A 14,389-nucleotide genomic window follows, 5' to 3' on the forward strand; every position below is an offset into this window, starting at 1 on the left:
AGGAAAATCGCACCGACCCCATCGCGTAGCGATGGGTATCGGTCAGATCGCCGGTTGGCATGAGATAGGCAGGGTGCGGCTAGGTCGTAATAGGATTATATTAGTTTTTCGCTGGTAGCATGATGGGTGCGATCATACCAGCACTAATGCACCGGATCCCATCAGAACTCCGCAGTTAAGCGTGCTTGGGCGAGAGTAGTACTAGGATGGGTGACCTCCTGGGAAGTCCTCGTGTTGCACCCCCCCTTTTTATTTTTACCGCATCTCCGGTCGGATGGACCGGAACGACAACCGGGCAATGGATTCTTAGGAAAATCGCACCGACCCCATCGCGTAGCAATGGGTATCGATCAGATCGCCGGTTGGCATGGGATAGGCATGGTGCGGCTAGGTCGTAATAGGATTATATTAGTTTTTCGCTGGTAGCATGATGGGTGCGATCATACCAGCACTAATGCACCGGATCCCATCAGAACTCCGCAGTTAAGCGTGCTTGGGCGAGAGTAGTACTAGGATGGGTGACCTCCTGGGAAGTCCTCGTGTTGCACCCCCCCTTTTTATTTTTACCGCATCTCCGGTCGGATGGACCGGAACGACAACCGGGCAATGGATTCTTAGGAAAATCGCACCGACCCCATCGCGTAGCAATGGGTATCGATCAGATCGCCGGTTGGCATGGGATAGGCATGGTGCGGCTAGGTCGTAATAGGATTATATTAGTTTTTCGCTGGTAGCATGTTGGGTGCGATTATACCAGCACTAATGCACCGGATCCCATCAGAACTCCGCAGTTAAGCGTGCTTGGGCGAGAGTAGTACTAGGATGGGTGACCTCCTGGGAAGTCCTCGTGTTGCACCCCCCCTTTTTATTTTTACCGCATCTCCGGTCGGATGGACCGGAACGACAACCGGGCAATGGATTCTTAGGAAAATCGCACCGACCCCATCGCTATCAATCAGATCGCCAGTTGGCATGGGATAGGCAGGGTGCGGCTAGGTCGTAATAGGATTATATTAGTTTTTCGCTGGTAGCATGATGGGTGCGATCATACCAGCACTAATGCACCGGATCCCATCAGAACTCCGCAGTTAAGCGTGCTTGGGCGAGAGTAGTACTAGGATGGGTGACCTCCTGGGAAGTCCTCGTGTTGCACCCCCCCTTTTTATTTTTTCCGCATCTCCGGTCGGATGGACCGGAACGACAACCGGGCAATGGATTCTTAGGAAAATCGCACCGACCCCATCGCGTAGCAATGGGTATCGATCAGATCGCCGGTTGGCATGGGATAGGCATGGTGCGGCTAGGTCGTAATAGGATTATATTAGTTTTTCGCTGGTAGCATGATGGGTGCGATCATACCAGCACTAATGCACCGGATCCCATCAGAACTCCGCAGTTAAGCGTGCTTGGGCGAGAGTAGTACTAGGATGGGTGACCTCCTGGGAAGTCCTCGTGTTGCACCCCCCCTTTTAATTTTTACCGCATCTCTGGTCGGATGGACCGGAACGAGAACCAGGGAATGGATTTTTAGGAAAATCGCACCGACCCCATCGCGTAGCAATGGGTATCGGTCAGATCGCCGGTTGGCATGAGATAGGCAGGGTGCGGCTAGGTCGTAATAGGATTATATTAGTTTTTCGCTGGTAGCATGATGGGTGCGATCATACCAGCACTAATGCACCGGATCCCATCAGAACTCCGCAGTTAAGCGTGCTTGGGCGAGAGTAGTACTAGGATGGGTGACCTCCTGGGAAGTCCTCGTGTTGCACCCCCCCTTTTTATTTTTACCGCATCTCCGGTCGGATGGACCGGAACGACAACCGGGCAATGGATTCTTAGGAAAATCGCACCGACCCCATCGCGTAGCAATGGGTATCGATCAGATCGCCGGTTGGCATGGGATAGGCATGGTGCGGCTAGGTCGTAATAGGATTATATTAGTTTTTCGCTGGTAGCATGATGGGTGCGATCATACCAGCACTAATGCACCGGATCCCATCAGAACTCCGCAGTTAAGCGTGTTTGGGCGAGAGTAGTACTAGGATGGGTGACCTCCTGGGAAGTCCTCGTGTTGCACCCCCCCTTTTTATTTTTACCGCATCTCCGGTCGGATGGACCGGAACGACAACCGGGCAATGGATTCTTAGGAAAATCGCACCGACCCCATCGCTATCAATCAGATCGCCAGTTGGCATGGGATAGGCAGGGTGCGGCTAGGTCGTAATAGGATTATATTAGTTTTTCGCTGGTAGCATGATGGGTGCGATCATACCAGCACTAATGCACCGGATCCCATCAGAACTCCGCAGTTAAGCGTGCTTGGGCGAGAGTAGTACTAGGATGGGTGACCTCCTGGGAAGTCCTCGTGTTGCACCCCCCCTTTTAATTTTTACCGCATCTCTGGTCGGATGGACCGGAACGAGAACCAGGGAATGGATTTTTAGGAAAATCGCACCGACCCCATCGCGTAGCGATGGGTATCGGTCAGATCGCCGGTTGGCATGAGATAGGCAGGGTGCGGCTAGGTCGTAATAGGATTATATTAGTTTTTCGCTGGTAGCATGATGGGTGCGATCATACCAGCACTAATGCACCGGATCCCATCAGAGCTCCGCAGTTAAGCGTGCTTGGGCGAGAGTAGTACTAGGATGGGTGACCTCCTGGGAAGTCCTCGTGTTGCACCCCCCCTTTTTATTTTTACCGCATCTCCGGTCGGATGGACCGGAACGACAACCGGGCAATGGATTCTTAGGAAAATCGCACCGACCCCATCGCGTAGCAATGGGTATCGATCAGATCGCCGGTTGGCATGGGATAGGCATGGTGCGGCTAGGTCGTAATAGGATTATATTAGTTTTTCGCTGGTAGCATGATGGGTGCGATCATACCAGCACTAATGCACCGGATCCCATCAGAACTCCGCAGTTAAGCGTGCTTGGGCGAGAGTAGTACTAGGATGGGTGACCTCCTGGGAAGTCCTCGTGTTGCACCCCCCCTTTTTATTTTTACCGCATCTCCGGTCGGATGGACCGGAACGACAACCGGGCAATGGATTCTTAGGAAAATCGCACCGACCCCATCGCTATCAATCAGATCGCCAGTTGGCATGGGATAGGCAGGGTGCGGCTAGGTCGTAATAGGATTATATTAGTTTTTCGCTGGTAGCATGATGGGTGCGATCATACCAGCACTAATGCACCGGATCCCATCAGAACTCCGCAGTTAAGCGTGCTTGGGCGAGAGTAGTACTAGGATGGGTGACCTCCTGGGAAGTCCTCGTGTTGCACCCCCCCTTTTAATTTTTACCGCATCTCTGGTCGGATGGACCGGAACGAGAACCAGGGAATGGATTTTTAGGAAAATCGCACCGACCCCATCGCGTAGCGATGGGTATCGGTCAGATCGCCGGTTGGCATGAGATAGGCAGGGTGCGGCTAGGTCGTAATAGGATTATATTAGTTTTTCGCTGGTAGCATGATGGGTGCGATCATACCAGCACTAATGCACCGGATCCCATCAGAACTCCGCAGTTAAGCGTGCTTGGGCGAGAGTAGTACTAGGATGGGTGACCTCCTGGGAAGTCCTCGTGTTGCACCCCCCCTTTTTATTTTTACCGCATCTCCGGTCGGATGGACCGGAACGACAACCGGGCAATGGATTCTTAGGAAAATCGCACCGACCCCATCGCGTAGCAATGGGTATCGATCAGATCGCCGGTTGGCATGGGATAGGCATGGTGCGGCTAGGTCGTAATAGGATTATATTAGTTTTTCGCTGGTAGCATGATGGGTGCGATCATACCAGCACTAATGCACCGGATCCCATCAGAACTCCGCAGTTAAGCGTGCTTGGGCGAGAGTAGTACTAGGATGGGTGACCTCCTGGGAAGTCCTCGTGTTGCACCCCCCCTTTTTATTTTTACCGCATCTCCGGTCGGATGGACCGGAACGACAACCGGGCAATGGATTCTTAGGAAAATCGCACCGACCCCATCGCGTAGCAATGGGTATCGATCAGATCGCCGGTTGGCATGGGATAGGCATGGTGCGGCTAGGTCGTAATAGGATTATATTAGTTTTTCGCTGGTAGCATGTTGGGTGCGATTATACCAGCACTAATGCACCGGATCCCATCAGAACTCCGCAGTTAAGCGTGCTTGGGCGAGAGTAGTACTAGGATGGGTGACCTCCTGGGAAGTCCTCGTGTTGCACCCCCCCTTTTTATTTTTACCGCATCTCCGGTCGGATGGACCGGAACGACAACCGGGCAATGGATTCTTAGGAAAATCGCACCGACCCCATCGCTATCAATCAGATCGCCAGTTGGCATGGGATAGGCAGGGTGCGGCTAGGTCGTAATAGGATTATATTAGTTTTTCGCTGGTAGCATGATGGGTGCGATCATACCAGCACTAATGCACCGGATCCCATCAGAACTCCGCAGTTAAGCGTGCTTGGGCGAGAGTAGTACTAGGATGGGTGACCTCCTGGGAAGTCCTCGTGTTGCACCCCCCCTTTTTATTTTTTCCGCATCTCCGGTCGGATGGACCGGAACGACAACCGGGCAATGGATTCTTAGGAAAATCGCACCGACCCCATCGCGTAGCAATGGGTATCGATCAGATCGCCGGTTGGCATGGGATAGGCATGGTGCGGCTAGGTCGTAATAGGATTATATTAGTTTTTCGCTGGTAGCATGATGGGTGCGATCATACCAGCACTAATGCACCGGATCCCATCAGAACTCCGCAGTTAAGCGTGCTTGGGCGAGAGTAGTACTAGGATGGGTGACCTCCTGGGAAGTCCTCGTGTTGCACCCCCCCTTTTAATTTTTACCGCATCTCTGGTCGGATGGACCGGAACGAGAACCAGGGAATGGATTTTTAGGAAAATCGCACCGACCCCATCGCGTAGCAATGGGTATCGGTCAGATCGCCGGTTGGCATGAGATAGGCAGGGTGCGGCTAGGTCGTAATAGGATTATATTAGTTTTTCGCTGGTAGCATGATGGGTGCGATCATACCAGCACTAATGCACCGGATCCCATCAGAACTCCGCAGTTAAGCGTGCTTGGGCGAGAGTAGTACTAGGATGGGTGACCTCCTGGGAAGTCCTCGTGTTGCACCCCCCCTTTTTATTTTTACCGCATCTCCGGTCGGATGGACCGGAACGACAACCGGGCAATGGATTCTTAGGAAAATCGCACCGACCCCATCGCGTAGCAATGGGTATCGATCAGATCGCCGGTTGGCATGGGATAGGCATGGTGCGGCTAGGTCGTAATAGGATTATATTAGTTTTTCGCTGGTAGCATGATGGGTGCGATCATACCAGCACTAATGCACCGGATCCCATCAGAACTCCGCAGTTAATCGTGCTTGGGCGAGAGTAGTACTAGGATGGGTGACCTCCTGGGAAGTCCTCGTGTTGCACCCCCCCTTTTTATTTTTACTGCATCTCCGGTCGGATGGACCGGAACGACAACCGGGCAATGGATTCTTAGGAAAATCGCACCGACCCCATCGCGTAGCAATGGGTATCGATCAGATCGCCGGTTGGCATGGGATAGGCATGGTGCGGCTAGGTCGTAATAGGATTATATTAGTTTTTCGCTGGTAGCATGATGGGTGCGATCATACCAGCACTAATGCACCGGATCCCATCAGAACTCCGCAGTTAAGCGTGCTTGGGCGAGAGTAGTACTAGGATGGGTGACCTCCTGGGAAGTCCTCGTGTTGCACCCCCCCTTTTTATTTTTACCGCATCTCCGGTCGGATGGACCGGAACGACAACCGGGCAATGGATTCTTAGGAAAATCGCACCGACCCCATCGCGTAGCAATGGGTATCGATCAGATCGCCGGTTGGCATGGGATAGGCATGGTGCGGCTAGGTCGTAATAGGATTATATTAGTTTTTCGCTGGTAGCATGATGGGTGCGATCATACCAGCACTAATGCACCGGATCCCATCAGAACTCCGCAGTTAATCGTGCTTGGGCGAGAGTAGTACTAGGATGGGTGACCTCCTGGGAAGTCCTCGTGTTGCACCCCCCCTTTTTATTTTTACCGCATCTCCGGTCGGATGGACCGGAACGACAACCGGGCAATGGATTCTTAGGAAAATCGCACCGACCCCATCGCGTAGCAATGGGTATCGATCAGATCGCCGGTTGGCATGGGATAGGCATGGTGCGGCTAGGTCGTAATAGGATTATATTAGTTTTTCGCTGGTAGCATGATGGGTGCGATCATACCAGCACTAATGCACCGGATCCCATCAGAACTCCGCAGTTAAGCGTGCTTGGGCGAGAGTAGTACTAGGATGGGTGACCTCCTGGAAGTCCTCGTGTTGCACCCCCCCTTTTTATTTTTTACCGCATCTCCGGTCGGATGGACCGGAACGACAACCGGGCAATGGATTCTTAGGAAAATCGCACCGACCCCATCGCGTAGCAATGGGTATCGATCAGATCGCCGGTTGGCATGGGATAGGCATGGTGCGGCTAGGTCGTAATAGGATTATATTAGTTTTTCGCTGGTAGCATGATGGGTGCGATCATACCAACACTAATGCACCGGATCCCATCAGAACTCCGCAGTTAAGCGTGCTTGGGCGAGAGTAGTACTAGGATGGGTGACCTCCTGGGAAGTCCTCGTGTTGCACCCCCCTTTTTATTTTTACCGCATCTCCGGTCGGATGGACCGGAACGACAACCGGGCAATGGATTCTTAGGAAAATCGCACCGACCCCATCGCTATCAATCAGATCGCCAGTTGGCATGGGATAGGCAGGGTGCGGCTAGGTTGTAATAGGATTATATTAGTTTTTCGCTGGTAGCATGATGGGTGCGATCATACCAGCACTAATGCACCGGATCCCATCAGAACTCCGCAGTTAAGCGTGCTTGGGCGAGAGTAGTACTAGGATGGGTGACCTCCTGGGAAGTCCTCGTGTTGCACCCCCCCTTTTAATTTTTACCGCATCTCTGGTCGGATGGACCGGAACGAGAACCAGGGAATGGATTTTTAGGAAAATCGCACCGACCCCATCGCGTAGCAATGGGTATCGGTCAGATCGCCGGTTGGCATGAGATTGGCAGGGTGCGGCTAGGTCGTAATAGGATTATATTAGTTTTTCGCTGGTAGCATGATGGGTGCGATCATACCAGCACTAATGCACCGGATTCCATCAGAACTCCGCAGTTAAGCGTGCTTGGGCGAGAGTAGTACTAGGATGGGTGACCTCCTGGGAAGTCCTCGTGTTGCACCCCCCCTTTTTATTTTTACCGCATCTCCGGTCGGATGGACCGGAACGACAACCGGGCAATGGATTCTTAGGAAAATCGCACCGACCCCATCGCGTAGCAATGGGTATCGATCAGATCGCCGGTTGGCATGGGATAGGCAGGGTGCGGCTAGGTCGTAATAGGATTATATTAGTTTTTCGCTGGTAGCATGATGGGTGCGATCATACCAGCACTAATGCACCGGATCCCATCAGAACTCCGCAGTTAAGCGTGCTTGGGCGAGAGTAGTACTAGGATGGGTGACCTCCTGGGAAGTCCTCGTGTTGCACCCTCCTTTTTATTTTTACCGCATCTCCGGTCGGATGGACCGGAACGACAACCGGGCAATGGATTCTTAGGAAAATCGCACCGACCCCATCGCGTAGCAATGGGTATCGATCAGATCGCCGGTTGGCATGGGATAGGCATGGTGCGGCTAGGTCGTAATAGGATTATATTAGTTTTTCGCTGGTAGCATGATGGGTGCGATCATACCAGCACTAATGCACCGGATCCCATCAGAACTCCGCAGTTAAGCGTGCTTGGGCGAGAGTAGTACTAGGATGGGTGACCTCTGGGAAGTCCTCGTGTTGCACCCCCCTTTTTATTTTTACCGCATCTCCGGTCGGATGGACCGGAACGACAACCGGGCAATGGATTCTTAGGAAAATCGCACCGACCCCATCGCGTAGCAATGGGTATCGATCAGATCGCCGGTTGGCATGGGATAGGCATGGTGCGGCTAGGTCGTAATAGGATTATATTAGTTTTTCGCTGGTAGCATGATGGGTGCGATCATACCAGCACTAATGCACCGGATCCCATCAGAACTCCGCAGTTAAGCGTGCTTGGGCGAGAGTAGTACTAGGATGGGTGACCTCCTGGGAAGTCCTCGTGTTGCACCCCCCCTTTTTATTTTTACCGCATCTCCGGTCGGATGGACCGGAACGACAACCGGGCAATGGATTCTTAGGAAAATCGCACCGACCCCATCGCTATCAATCAGATCGCCAGTTGGCATGGGATAGGCAGGGTGCGGCTAGGTCATAATAGGATTATATTAGTTTTTCGCTGGTAGCATGATGGGTGCGATCATACCAGCACTAATGCACCGGATCCCATCAGAACTCCGCAGTTAAGCGTGCTTGGGCGAGAGTAGTACTAGGATGGGTGACCTCCTGGGAAGTCCTCGTGTTGCACCCCCCCTTTTAATTTTTTACCGCATCTCTGGTCGGATGGACCGGAACGAGAACCAGGGAATGGATTTTTAGGAAAATCGCACCGACCCCATCGCGTAGCAATGGGTATCGGTCAGATCGCCGGTTGGCATGAGATAGGCAGGGTGCGGCTAGGTCGTAATAGGATTATATTAGTTTTTCGCTGGTAGCATGATGGGTGCGATCATACCAGCACTAATGCACCGGATCCCATCAGAACTCCGCAGTTAAGCGTGCTTGGGCGAGAGTAGTACTAGGATGGGTGACCTCCTGGGAAGTCCTCGTGTTGCACCCCCCCTTTTAATTTTTACCGCATCTCTGGTCGGATGGACCGGAACGAGAACCAGGGAATGGATTTTTAGGAAAATCGCACCGACCCCATCGCGTAGCAATGGGTATCGGTCAGATCGCCGGTTGGCATGAGATAGGCAGGGTGCGGCTAGGTCGTAATAGGATTATATTAGTTTTTCGCTGGTAGCATGATGGGTGCGATCATACCAGCACTAATGCACCGGATCCCATCAGAACTCCGCAGTTAAGCGTGCTTGGGCGAGAGTAGTACTAGGATGGGTGACCTCCTGGGAAGTCCTCGTGTTGCACCCCCCCTTTTAATTTTTACCGCATCTCTGGTCGGATGGACCGGAACGAGAACCCGGGAATGGATTTTTAGGAAAATCGCACCGACCCCATCGCGTAGCGATGGGTATCGGTCAGATCGCCGGTTGGCATGAGATAGGCAGGGTGCGGCTAGGTCGTAATAGGATTATATTAGTTTTTCGCTGGTAGCATGATGGGTGCGATCATACCAGCACTAATGCACCGGATCCCATCAGAACTCCGCAGTTAAGCGTGCTTGGGCGAGAGTAGTACTAGGATGGGTGACCTCCTGGAAGTCCTCGTGTTGCACCCCCCCTTTTTATTTTTACCGCATCTCCGGTCGGATGGACCGGAACGACAACCGGGCAATGGATTCTTAGGAAAATCGCACCGACCCCATCGCGTAGCAATGGGTATCGATCAGATCGCCGGTTGGCATGGGATAGGCATGGTGCGGCTAGGTCGTAATAGGATTATATTAGTTTTTCGCTGGTAGCATGATGGGTGCGATCATACCAGCACTAATGCACCGGATCCCATCAGAACTCCGCAGTTAAGCGTGCTTGGGCGAGAGTAGTACTAGGATGGGTGACCTCCTGGGAAGTCCTCGTGTTGCACCCCCCCTTTTTATTTTTACCGCATCTCCGGTCGGATGGACCGGAACGACAACCGGGCAATGGATTCTTAGGAAAATCGCACCGACCCCATCGCTATCAATCAGATCGCCAGTTGGCATGGGATAGGCAGGGTGCGGCTAGGTCGTAATAGGATTATATTAGTTTTTCGCTGGTAGCATGATGGATGCGATCATACCAGCACTAATGCACCGGATCCCATCAGAACTCCGCAGTTAAGCGTGCTTGGGCGAGAGTAGTACTAGGATGGGTGACCTCCTGGGAAGTCCTCGTGTTGCACCCCCCCTTTTAATTTTTACCGCATCTCTGGTCGGATGGACCGGAACGAGAACCAGGGAATGGATTTTTAGGAAAATCGCACCGACCCCATCGCGTAGCGATGGTATCGGTCAGATCGCCGGTTGGCATGAGATAGGCAGGGTGCGGCTAGGTCGTAATAGGATTATATTAGTTTTGCGCTGGTAGCATGATGGGTGCGATCATACCAGCACTAATGCACCGGATCCCATCAGAACTCCGCAGTTAAGCGTGCTTGGGCGAGAGTAGTACTAGGATGGGTGACCTCCTGGGAAGTCCTCGTGTTGCACCCCCCCTTTTTATTTTTACCGCATCTCCGGTCGGATGGACCGGAACGACAACCGGGCAATGGATTCTTAGGAAAATCGCACCGACCCCATCGCGTAGCAATGGGTATCGATCAGATCGCCGGTTGGCATGGGATAGGCATGGTGCGGCTAGGTCGTAATAGGATTATATTAGTTTTTCGCTGGTAGCATGATGGGTGCGATCATACCAGCACTAATGCACCGGATCCCATCAGAACTCCGCAGTTAAGCGTGCTTGGGCGAGAGTAGTACTAGGATGGGTGACCTCCTGGGAAGTCCTCGTGTTGCACCCCCCCTTTTTATTTTTACCGCATCTCCGGTCGGATGGACCGGAACGACAACCGGGCAATGGATTCTTAGGAAAATCGCACCGACCCCATCGCGTAGCAATGGGTATCGATCAGATCGCCGGTTGGCATGGGATAGGCATGGTGCGGCTAGGTCGTAATAGGATTATATTAGTTTTTCGCTGGTAGCATGATGGGTGCGATCATACCAGCACTAATGCACCGGATCCCATCAGAACTCCGCAGTTAAGCGTGCTTGGGCGAGAGTAGTACTAGGATGGGTGACCTCCTGGGAAGTCCTCGTGTTGCACCCCCCCTTTTTATTTTTACCGCATCTCCGGTCGGATGGACCGGAACGACAACCGGGCAATGGATTCTTAGGAAAATCGCACCGACCCCATCGCGTAGCAATGGGTATCGATCAGATCGCCGGTTGGCATGGGATAGGCATGGTGCGGCTAGGTCGTAATAGGATTATATTAGTTTTTCGCTGGTAGCATGTTGGGTGCGATTATACCAGCACTAATGCACCGGATCCCATCAGAACTCCGCAGTTAAGCGTGCTTGGGCGAGAGTAGTACTAGGATGGGTGACCTCCTGGGAAGTCCTCGTGTTGCACCCCCCCTTTTTATTTTTACCGCATCTCCGGTCGGATGGACCGGAACGACAACCGGGCAATGGATTCTTAGGAAAATCGCACCGACCCCATCGCTATCAATCAGATCGCCAGTTGGCATGGGATAGGCAGGGTGCGGCTAGGTCGTAATAGGATTATATTAGTTTTTCGCTGGTAGCATGATGGGTGCGATCATACCAGCACTAATGCACCGGATCCCATCAGAACTCCGCAGTTAAGCGTGCTTGGGCGAGAGTAGTACTAGGATGGGTGACCTCCTGGGAAGTCCTCGTGTTGCACCCCCCCTTTTTATTTTTTCCGCATCTCCGGTCAGATGGACCGGAACGACAACCGGGCAATGGATTCTTAGGAAAATCGCACCGACCCCATCGCGTAGCAATGGGTATCGATCAGATCGCCGGTTGGCATGGGATAGGCATGGTGCGGCTAGGTCGTAATAGGATTATATTAGTTTTTCGCTGGTAGCATGATGGGTGCGATCATACCAGCACTAATGCACCGGATCCCATCAGAACTCCGCAGTTAAGCGTGCTTGGGCGAGAGTAGTACTAGGATGGGTGACCTCCTGGGAAGTCCTCGTGTTGCACCCCCCCTTTTAATTTTTACCGCATCTCTGGTCGGATGGACCGGAACGAGAACCAGGGAATGGATTTTTAGGAAAATCGCACCGACCCCATCGCGTAGCGATGGGTATCGGTCAGATCGCCGGTTGGCATGAGATAGGCAGGGTGCGGCTAGGTCGTAATAGGATTATATTAGTTTTTCGCTGGTAGCATGATGGGTGCGATCATACCAGCACTAATGCACCGGATCCCATCAGAACTCCGCAGTTAAGCGTGCTTGGGCGAGAGTAGTACTAGGATGGGTGACCTCCTGGGAAGTCCTCGTGTTGCACCCCCCCTTTTTATTTTTACCGCATCTCCGGTCGGATGGACCGGAACGACAACCGGGCAATGGATTCTTAGGAAAATCGCACCGACCCCATCGCGTAGCAATGGGTATCGATCAGATCGCCGGTTGGCATGGGATAGGCATGGTGCGGCTAGGTCGTAATAGGATTATATTAGTTTTTCGCTGGTAGCATGATGGGTGCGATCATACCAGCACTAATGCACCGGATCCCATCAGAACTCCGCAGTTAAGCGTGCTTGGGCGAGAGTAGTACTAGGATGGGTGACCTCCTGGGAAGTCCCTCGTGTTGCACCCCCCCCTTTTTATTTTTACCGCATCTCCGGTCGGATGGACCGGAACGACAACCGGGCAATGGATTCTTAGGAAAATCGCACCGACCCCATCGCGTAGCAATGGGTATCGATCAGATCGCCGGTTGGCATGGGATAGGCATGGTGCGGCTAGGTCGTAATAGGATTATATTAGTTTTTCGCTGGTAGCATGATGGGTGCGATCATACCAGCACTAATGCACCGGATCCCATCAGAACTCCGCAGTTAAGCGTGCTTGGGCGAGAGTAGTACTAGGATGGGTGACCTCCTGGGAAGTCCTCGTGTTGCACCCCCCCTTTTAATTTTTACCGCATCTCTGGTCGGATGGACCGGAACGAGAACCAGGGAATGGATTTTTAGGAAAATCGCACCGACCCCATCGCGTAGCGATGGGTATCGGTCAGATCGCCGGTTGGCATGAGATAGGCAGGGTGCGGCTAGGTCGTAATAGGATTATATTAGTTTTTCGCTGGTAGCATGATGGGTGCGATCATACCAGCACTAATGCACCGGATCCCATCAGAACTCCGCAGTTAAGCGTGCTTGGGCGAGAGTAGTACTAGGATGGGTGACCTCCTGGGAAGTCCTCGTGTTGCACCCCCCCTTTTTATTTTTACCGCATCTCCGGTCGGATGGACCGGAACGACAACCGGGCAATGGATTCTTAGGAAAATCGCACCGACCCCATCGCGTAGCAATGGGTATCGATCAGATCGCCGGTTGGCATGGGATAGGCATGGTGCGGCTAGGTCGTAATAGGATTATATTAGTTTTTCGCTGGTAGCATGATGGGTGCGATCATACCAGCACTAATGCACCGGATCCCATCAGAAACTCCGCAGTTAAGCGTGCTTGGGCGAGAGTAGTACTAGGATGGGTGACCTCCTGGGAAGTCCTCGTGTTGCACCCCCCCTTTTTATTTTTACCGCATCTCCGGTCGGATGGACCGGAACGACAACCGGGCAATGGATTCTTAGGAAAATCGCACCGACCCCATCGCGTAGCAATGGGTATCGATCAGATCGCCGGTTGGCATGGGATAGGCATGGTGCGGCTAGGTCGTAATAGGATTATATTAGTTTTTCGCTGGTAGCATGATGGGTGCGATCATACCAGCACTAATGCACCGGATCCCATCAGAACTCCGCAGTTAAGCGTGCTTGGGCGAGAGTAGTACTAGGATGGGTGACCTCCTGGGAAGTCCTCGTGTTGCACCCCCCCTTTTTATTTTTACCGCATCTCCGGTCGGATGGACCGGAACGACAACCGGGCAATGGATTCTTAGGAAAATCGCACCGACCCCATCGCTATCAATCAGATCGCCAGTTGGCATGGGATAGGCAGGGTGCGGCTAGGTCGTAATAGGATTATATTAGTTTTTCGCTGGTAGCATGATGGATGCGATCATACCAGCACTAATGCACCGGATCCCATCAGAACTCCGCAGTTAAGCGTGCTTGGGCGAGAGTAGTACTAGGATGGGTGACCTCCTGGGAAGTCCTCGTGTTGCACCCCCCCTTTTAATTTTTACCGCATCTCTGGTCGGATGGACCGGAACGAGAACCAGGGAATGGATTTTTAGGAAAATCGCACCGACCCCATCGCGTAGCGATGGGTATCGGTCAGATCGCCGGTTGGCATGAGATAGGCAGGGTGCGGCTAGGTCGTAATAGGATTATATTAGTTTTGCGCTGGTAGCATGATGGGTGCGATCATACCAGCACTAATGCACCGGATCCCATCAGAACTCCGCAGTTAAGCGTGCTTGGGCGAGAGTAGTACTAGGATGGGTGACCTCCTGGGAAGTCCTCGTGTTGCACCCCCCCTTTTTATTTTTACCGCATCTCCGGTCGGATGGACCGGAACGACAACCGGGCAATGGATTCTTAGGAAAATCGCACC

The 14,389-nt window shown here is 52.6% G+C and overlaps 47 non-coding genes across 47 annotated transcripts; all 47 read left to right on the forward strand.

Annotated features, from left to right (window-relative positions):
• The first annotated feature begins 124 nt into the window (after positions 1 to 124).
• On the forward strand, positions 125 to 243 carry LOC122286145. The gene has a single exon (XR_006233483.1). It is a non-coding gene; the product is annotated as a 5S ribosomal RNA (ribosomal RNA).
• Positions 244 to 432: 189 nt separating this feature from the next.
• On the forward strand, positions 433 to 551 carry LOC122286146. The gene has a single exon (XR_006233484.1). It is a non-coding gene; the product is annotated as a 5S ribosomal RNA (ribosomal RNA).
• Positions 552 to 740: 189 nt separating this feature from the next.
• On the forward strand, positions 741 to 859 carry LOC122287275. The gene has a single exon (XR_006234576.1). It is a non-coding gene; the product is annotated as a 5S ribosomal RNA (ribosomal RNA).
• A 178-nt stretch (positions 860 to 1,037) lies between these two features.
• On the forward strand, positions 1,038 to 1,156 carry LOC122286147. Its single transcript, XR_006233485.1, has one exon. It is a non-coding gene; the product is annotated as a 5S ribosomal RNA (ribosomal RNA).
• Positions 1,157 to 1,345: 189 nt separating this feature from the next.
• Positions 1,346 to 1,464, forward strand: LOC122286148. The gene has a single exon (XR_006233486.1). It is a non-coding gene; the product is annotated as a 5S ribosomal RNA (ribosomal RNA).
• Positions 1,465 to 1,653: 189 nt separating this feature from the next.
• On the forward strand, positions 1,654 to 1,772 carry LOC122286149. Its single transcript, XR_006233487.1, has one exon. It is a non-coding gene; the product is annotated as a 5S ribosomal RNA (ribosomal RNA).
• A 189-nt stretch (positions 1,773 to 1,961) lies between these two features.
• Positions 1,962 to 2,080, forward strand: LOC122287524. The gene has a single exon (XR_006234815.1). It is a non-coding gene; the product is annotated as a 5S ribosomal RNA (ribosomal RNA).
• A 178-nt stretch (positions 2,081 to 2,258) lies between these two features.
• LOC122286150 lies at positions 2,259 to 2,377 on the forward strand. Its single transcript, XR_006233488.1, has one exon. It is a non-coding gene; the product is annotated as a 5S ribosomal RNA (ribosomal RNA).
• A 189-nt stretch (positions 2,378 to 2,566) lies between these two features.
• LOC122287624 lies at positions 2,567 to 2,685 on the forward strand. The gene has a single exon (XR_006234914.1). It is a non-coding gene; the product is annotated as a 5S ribosomal RNA (ribosomal RNA).
• Positions 2,686 to 2,874: 189 nt separating this feature from the next.
• LOC122286151 lies at positions 2,875 to 2,993 on the forward strand. Its single transcript, XR_006233489.1, has one exon. It is a non-coding gene; the product is annotated as a 5S ribosomal RNA (ribosomal RNA).
• Positions 2,994 to 3,171: 178 nt separating this feature from the next.
• Positions 3,172 to 3,290, forward strand: LOC122286153. Its single transcript, XR_006233490.1, has one exon. It is a non-coding gene; the product is annotated as a 5S ribosomal RNA (ribosomal RNA).
• A 189-nt stretch (positions 3,291 to 3,479) lies between these two features.
• On the forward strand, positions 3,480 to 3,598 carry LOC122286154. The gene has a single exon (XR_006233491.1). It is a non-coding gene; the product is annotated as a 5S ribosomal RNA (ribosomal RNA).
• A 189-nt stretch (positions 3,599 to 3,787) lies between these two features.
• On the forward strand, positions 3,788 to 3,906 carry LOC122286156. Its single transcript, XR_006233493.1, has one exon. It is a non-coding gene; the product is annotated as a 5S ribosomal RNA (ribosomal RNA).
• A 189-nt stretch (positions 3,907 to 4,095) lies between these two features.
• Positions 4,096 to 4,214, forward strand: LOC122287276. The gene has a single exon (XR_006234577.1). It is a non-coding gene; the product is annotated as a 5S ribosomal RNA (ribosomal RNA).
• Positions 4,215 to 4,392: 178 nt separating this feature from the next.
• LOC122286157 lies at positions 4,393 to 4,511 on the forward strand. The gene has a single exon (XR_006233494.1). It is a non-coding gene; the product is annotated as a 5S ribosomal RNA (ribosomal RNA).
• A 189-nt stretch (positions 4,512 to 4,700) lies between these two features.
• On the forward strand, positions 4,701 to 4,819 carry LOC122286158. The gene has a single exon (XR_006233495.1). It is a non-coding gene; the product is annotated as a 5S ribosomal RNA (ribosomal RNA).
• Positions 4,820 to 5,008: 189 nt separating this feature from the next.
• On the forward strand, positions 5,009 to 5,127 carry LOC122286159. The gene has a single exon (XR_006233496.1). It is a non-coding gene; the product is annotated as a 5S ribosomal RNA (ribosomal RNA).
• Positions 5,128 to 5,316: 189 nt separating this feature from the next.
• On the forward strand, positions 5,317 to 5,435 carry LOC122287699. Its single transcript, XR_006234988.1, has one exon. It is a non-coding gene; the product is annotated as a 5S ribosomal RNA (ribosomal RNA).
• Positions 5,436 to 5,624: 189 nt separating this feature from the next.
• Positions 5,625 to 5,743, forward strand: LOC122286160. The gene has a single exon (XR_006233497.1). It is a non-coding gene; the product is annotated as a 5S ribosomal RNA (ribosomal RNA).
• A 189-nt stretch (positions 5,744 to 5,932) lies between these two features.
• On the forward strand, positions 5,933 to 6,051 carry LOC122287700. The gene has a single exon (XR_006234989.1). It is a non-coding gene; the product is annotated as a 5S ribosomal RNA (ribosomal RNA).
• Positions 6,052 to 6,240: 189 nt separating this feature from the next.
• Positions 6,241 to 6,358, forward strand: LOC122288654. The gene has a single exon (XR_006235908.1). It is a non-coding gene; the product is annotated as a 5S ribosomal RNA (ribosomal RNA).
• A 190-nt stretch (positions 6,359 to 6,548) lies between these two features.
• Positions 6,549 to 6,667, forward strand: LOC122288191. Its single transcript, XR_006235460.1, has one exon. It is a non-coding gene; the product is annotated as a 5S ribosomal RNA (ribosomal RNA).
• A 177-nt stretch (positions 6,668 to 6,844) lies between these two features.
• Positions 6,845 to 6,963, forward strand: LOC122286161. The gene has a single exon (XR_006233498.1). It is a non-coding gene; the product is annotated as a 5S ribosomal RNA (ribosomal RNA).
• A 189-nt stretch (positions 6,964 to 7,152) lies between these two features.
• Positions 7,153 to 7,271, forward strand: LOC122287545. The gene has a single exon (XR_006234835.1). It is a non-coding gene; the product is annotated as a 5S ribosomal RNA (ribosomal RNA).
• Positions 7,272 to 7,460: 189 nt separating this feature from the next.
• LOC122287088 lies at positions 7,461 to 7,579 on the forward strand. Its single transcript, XR_006234395.1, has one exon. It is a non-coding gene; the product is annotated as a 5S ribosomal RNA (ribosomal RNA).
• A 188-nt stretch (positions 7,580 to 7,767) lies between these two features.
• Positions 7,768 to 7,885, forward strand: LOC122288703. The gene has a single exon (XR_006235955.1). It is a non-coding gene; the product is annotated as a 5S ribosomal RNA (ribosomal RNA).
• Positions 7,886 to 8,073: 188 nt separating this feature from the next.
• On the forward strand, positions 8,074 to 8,192 carry LOC122286162. Its single transcript, XR_006233499.1, has one exon. It is a non-coding gene; the product is annotated as a 5S ribosomal RNA (ribosomal RNA).
• A 178-nt stretch (positions 8,193 to 8,370) lies between these two features.
• Positions 8,371 to 8,489, forward strand: LOC122286163. The gene has a single exon (XR_006233500.1). It is a non-coding gene; the product is annotated as a 5S ribosomal RNA (ribosomal RNA).
• Positions 8,490 to 8,679: 190 nt separating this feature from the next.
• LOC122286164 lies at positions 8,680 to 8,798 on the forward strand. The gene has a single exon (XR_006233501.1). It is a non-coding gene; the product is annotated as a 5S ribosomal RNA (ribosomal RNA).
• A 189-nt stretch (positions 8,799 to 8,987) lies between these two features.
• LOC122286165 lies at positions 8,988 to 9,106 on the forward strand. The gene has a single exon (XR_006233502.1). It is a non-coding gene; the product is annotated as a 5S ribosomal RNA (ribosomal RNA).
• Positions 9,107 to 9,295: 189 nt separating this feature from the next.
• Positions 9,296 to 9,413, forward strand: LOC122288656. Its single transcript, XR_006235909.1, has one exon. It is a non-coding gene; the product is annotated as a 5S ribosomal RNA (ribosomal RNA).
• Positions 9,414 to 9,602: 189 nt separating this feature from the next.
• On the forward strand, positions 9,603 to 9,721 carry LOC122286167. Its single transcript, XR_006233504.1, has one exon. It is a non-coding gene; the product is annotated as a 5S ribosomal RNA (ribosomal RNA).
• Positions 9,722 to 9,899: 178 nt separating this feature from the next.
• On the forward strand, positions 9,900 to 10,018 carry LOC122287564. Its single transcript, XR_006234854.1, has one exon. It is a non-coding gene; the product is annotated as a 5S ribosomal RNA (ribosomal RNA).
• Positions 10,019 to 10,206: 188 nt separating this feature from the next.
• Positions 10,207 to 10,325, forward strand: LOC122286169. Its single transcript, XR_006233505.1, has one exon. It is a non-coding gene; the product is annotated as a 5S ribosomal RNA (ribosomal RNA).
• Positions 10,326 to 10,514: 189 nt separating this feature from the next.
• Positions 10,515 to 10,633, forward strand: LOC122286170. Its single transcript, XR_006233506.1, has one exon. It is a non-coding gene; the product is annotated as a 5S ribosomal RNA (ribosomal RNA).
• Positions 10,634 to 10,822: 189 nt separating this feature from the next.
• LOC122286171 lies at positions 10,823 to 10,941 on the forward strand. Its single transcript, XR_006233507.1, has one exon. It is a non-coding gene; the product is annotated as a 5S ribosomal RNA (ribosomal RNA).
• A 189-nt stretch (positions 10,942 to 11,130) lies between these two features.
• Positions 11,131 to 11,249, forward strand: LOC122287277. Its single transcript, XR_006234578.1, has one exon. It is a non-coding gene; the product is annotated as a 5S ribosomal RNA (ribosomal RNA).
• A 178-nt stretch (positions 11,250 to 11,427) lies between these two features.
• Positions 11,428 to 11,546, forward strand: LOC122286172. Its single transcript, XR_006233508.1, has one exon. It is a non-coding gene; the product is annotated as a 5S ribosomal RNA (ribosomal RNA).
• Positions 11,547 to 11,735: 189 nt separating this feature from the next.
• On the forward strand, positions 11,736 to 11,854 carry LOC122286174. Its single transcript, XR_006233510.1, has one exon. It is a non-coding gene; the product is annotated as a 5S ribosomal RNA (ribosomal RNA).
• A 189-nt stretch (positions 11,855 to 12,043) lies between these two features.
• LOC122286175 lies at positions 12,044 to 12,162 on the forward strand. Its single transcript, XR_006233511.1, has one exon. It is a non-coding gene; the product is annotated as a 5S ribosomal RNA (ribosomal RNA).
• Positions 12,163 to 12,351: 189 nt separating this feature from the next.
• LOC122288179 lies at positions 12,352 to 12,471 on the forward strand. Its single transcript, XR_006235448.1, has one exon. It is a non-coding gene; the product is annotated as a 5S ribosomal RNA (ribosomal RNA).
• Positions 12,472 to 12,661: 190 nt separating this feature from the next.
• LOC122286176 lies at positions 12,662 to 12,780 on the forward strand. Its single transcript, XR_006233512.1, has one exon. It is a non-coding gene; the product is annotated as a 5S ribosomal RNA (ribosomal RNA).
• Positions 12,781 to 12,969: 189 nt separating this feature from the next.
• Positions 12,970 to 13,088, forward strand: LOC122286177. Its single transcript, XR_006233513.1, has one exon. It is a non-coding gene; the product is annotated as a 5S ribosomal RNA (ribosomal RNA).
• Positions 13,089 to 13,277: 189 nt separating this feature from the next.
• Positions 13,278 to 13,397, forward strand: LOC122288427. The gene has a single exon (XR_006235688.1). It is a non-coding gene; the product is annotated as a 5S ribosomal RNA (ribosomal RNA).
• Positions 13,398 to 13,586: 189 nt separating this feature from the next.
• On the forward strand, positions 13,587 to 13,705 carry LOC122286178. The gene has a single exon (XR_006233514.1). It is a non-coding gene; the product is annotated as a 5S ribosomal RNA (ribosomal RNA).
• A 178-nt stretch (positions 13,706 to 13,883) lies between these two features.
• LOC122287566 lies at positions 13,884 to 14,002 on the forward strand. The gene has a single exon (XR_006234856.1). It is a non-coding gene; the product is annotated as a 5S ribosomal RNA (ribosomal RNA).
• A 189-nt stretch (positions 14,003 to 14,191) lies between these two features.
• Positions 14,192 to 14,310, forward strand: LOC122286180. The gene has a single exon (XR_006233516.1). It is a non-coding gene; the product is annotated as a 5S ribosomal RNA (ribosomal RNA).
• Positions 14,311 to 14,389: the final 79 nt, after the last annotated feature.

Source organism: Carya illinoinensis, chromosome 11, assembly GCF_018687715.1.
Source record: "Carya illinoinensis cultivar Pawnee chromosome 11, C.illinoinensisPawnee_v1, whole genome shotgun sequence".
Lineage (NCBI taxonomy): Eukaryota > Viridiplantae > Streptophyta > Magnoliopsida > Fagales > Juglandaceae > Carya > Carya illinoinensis.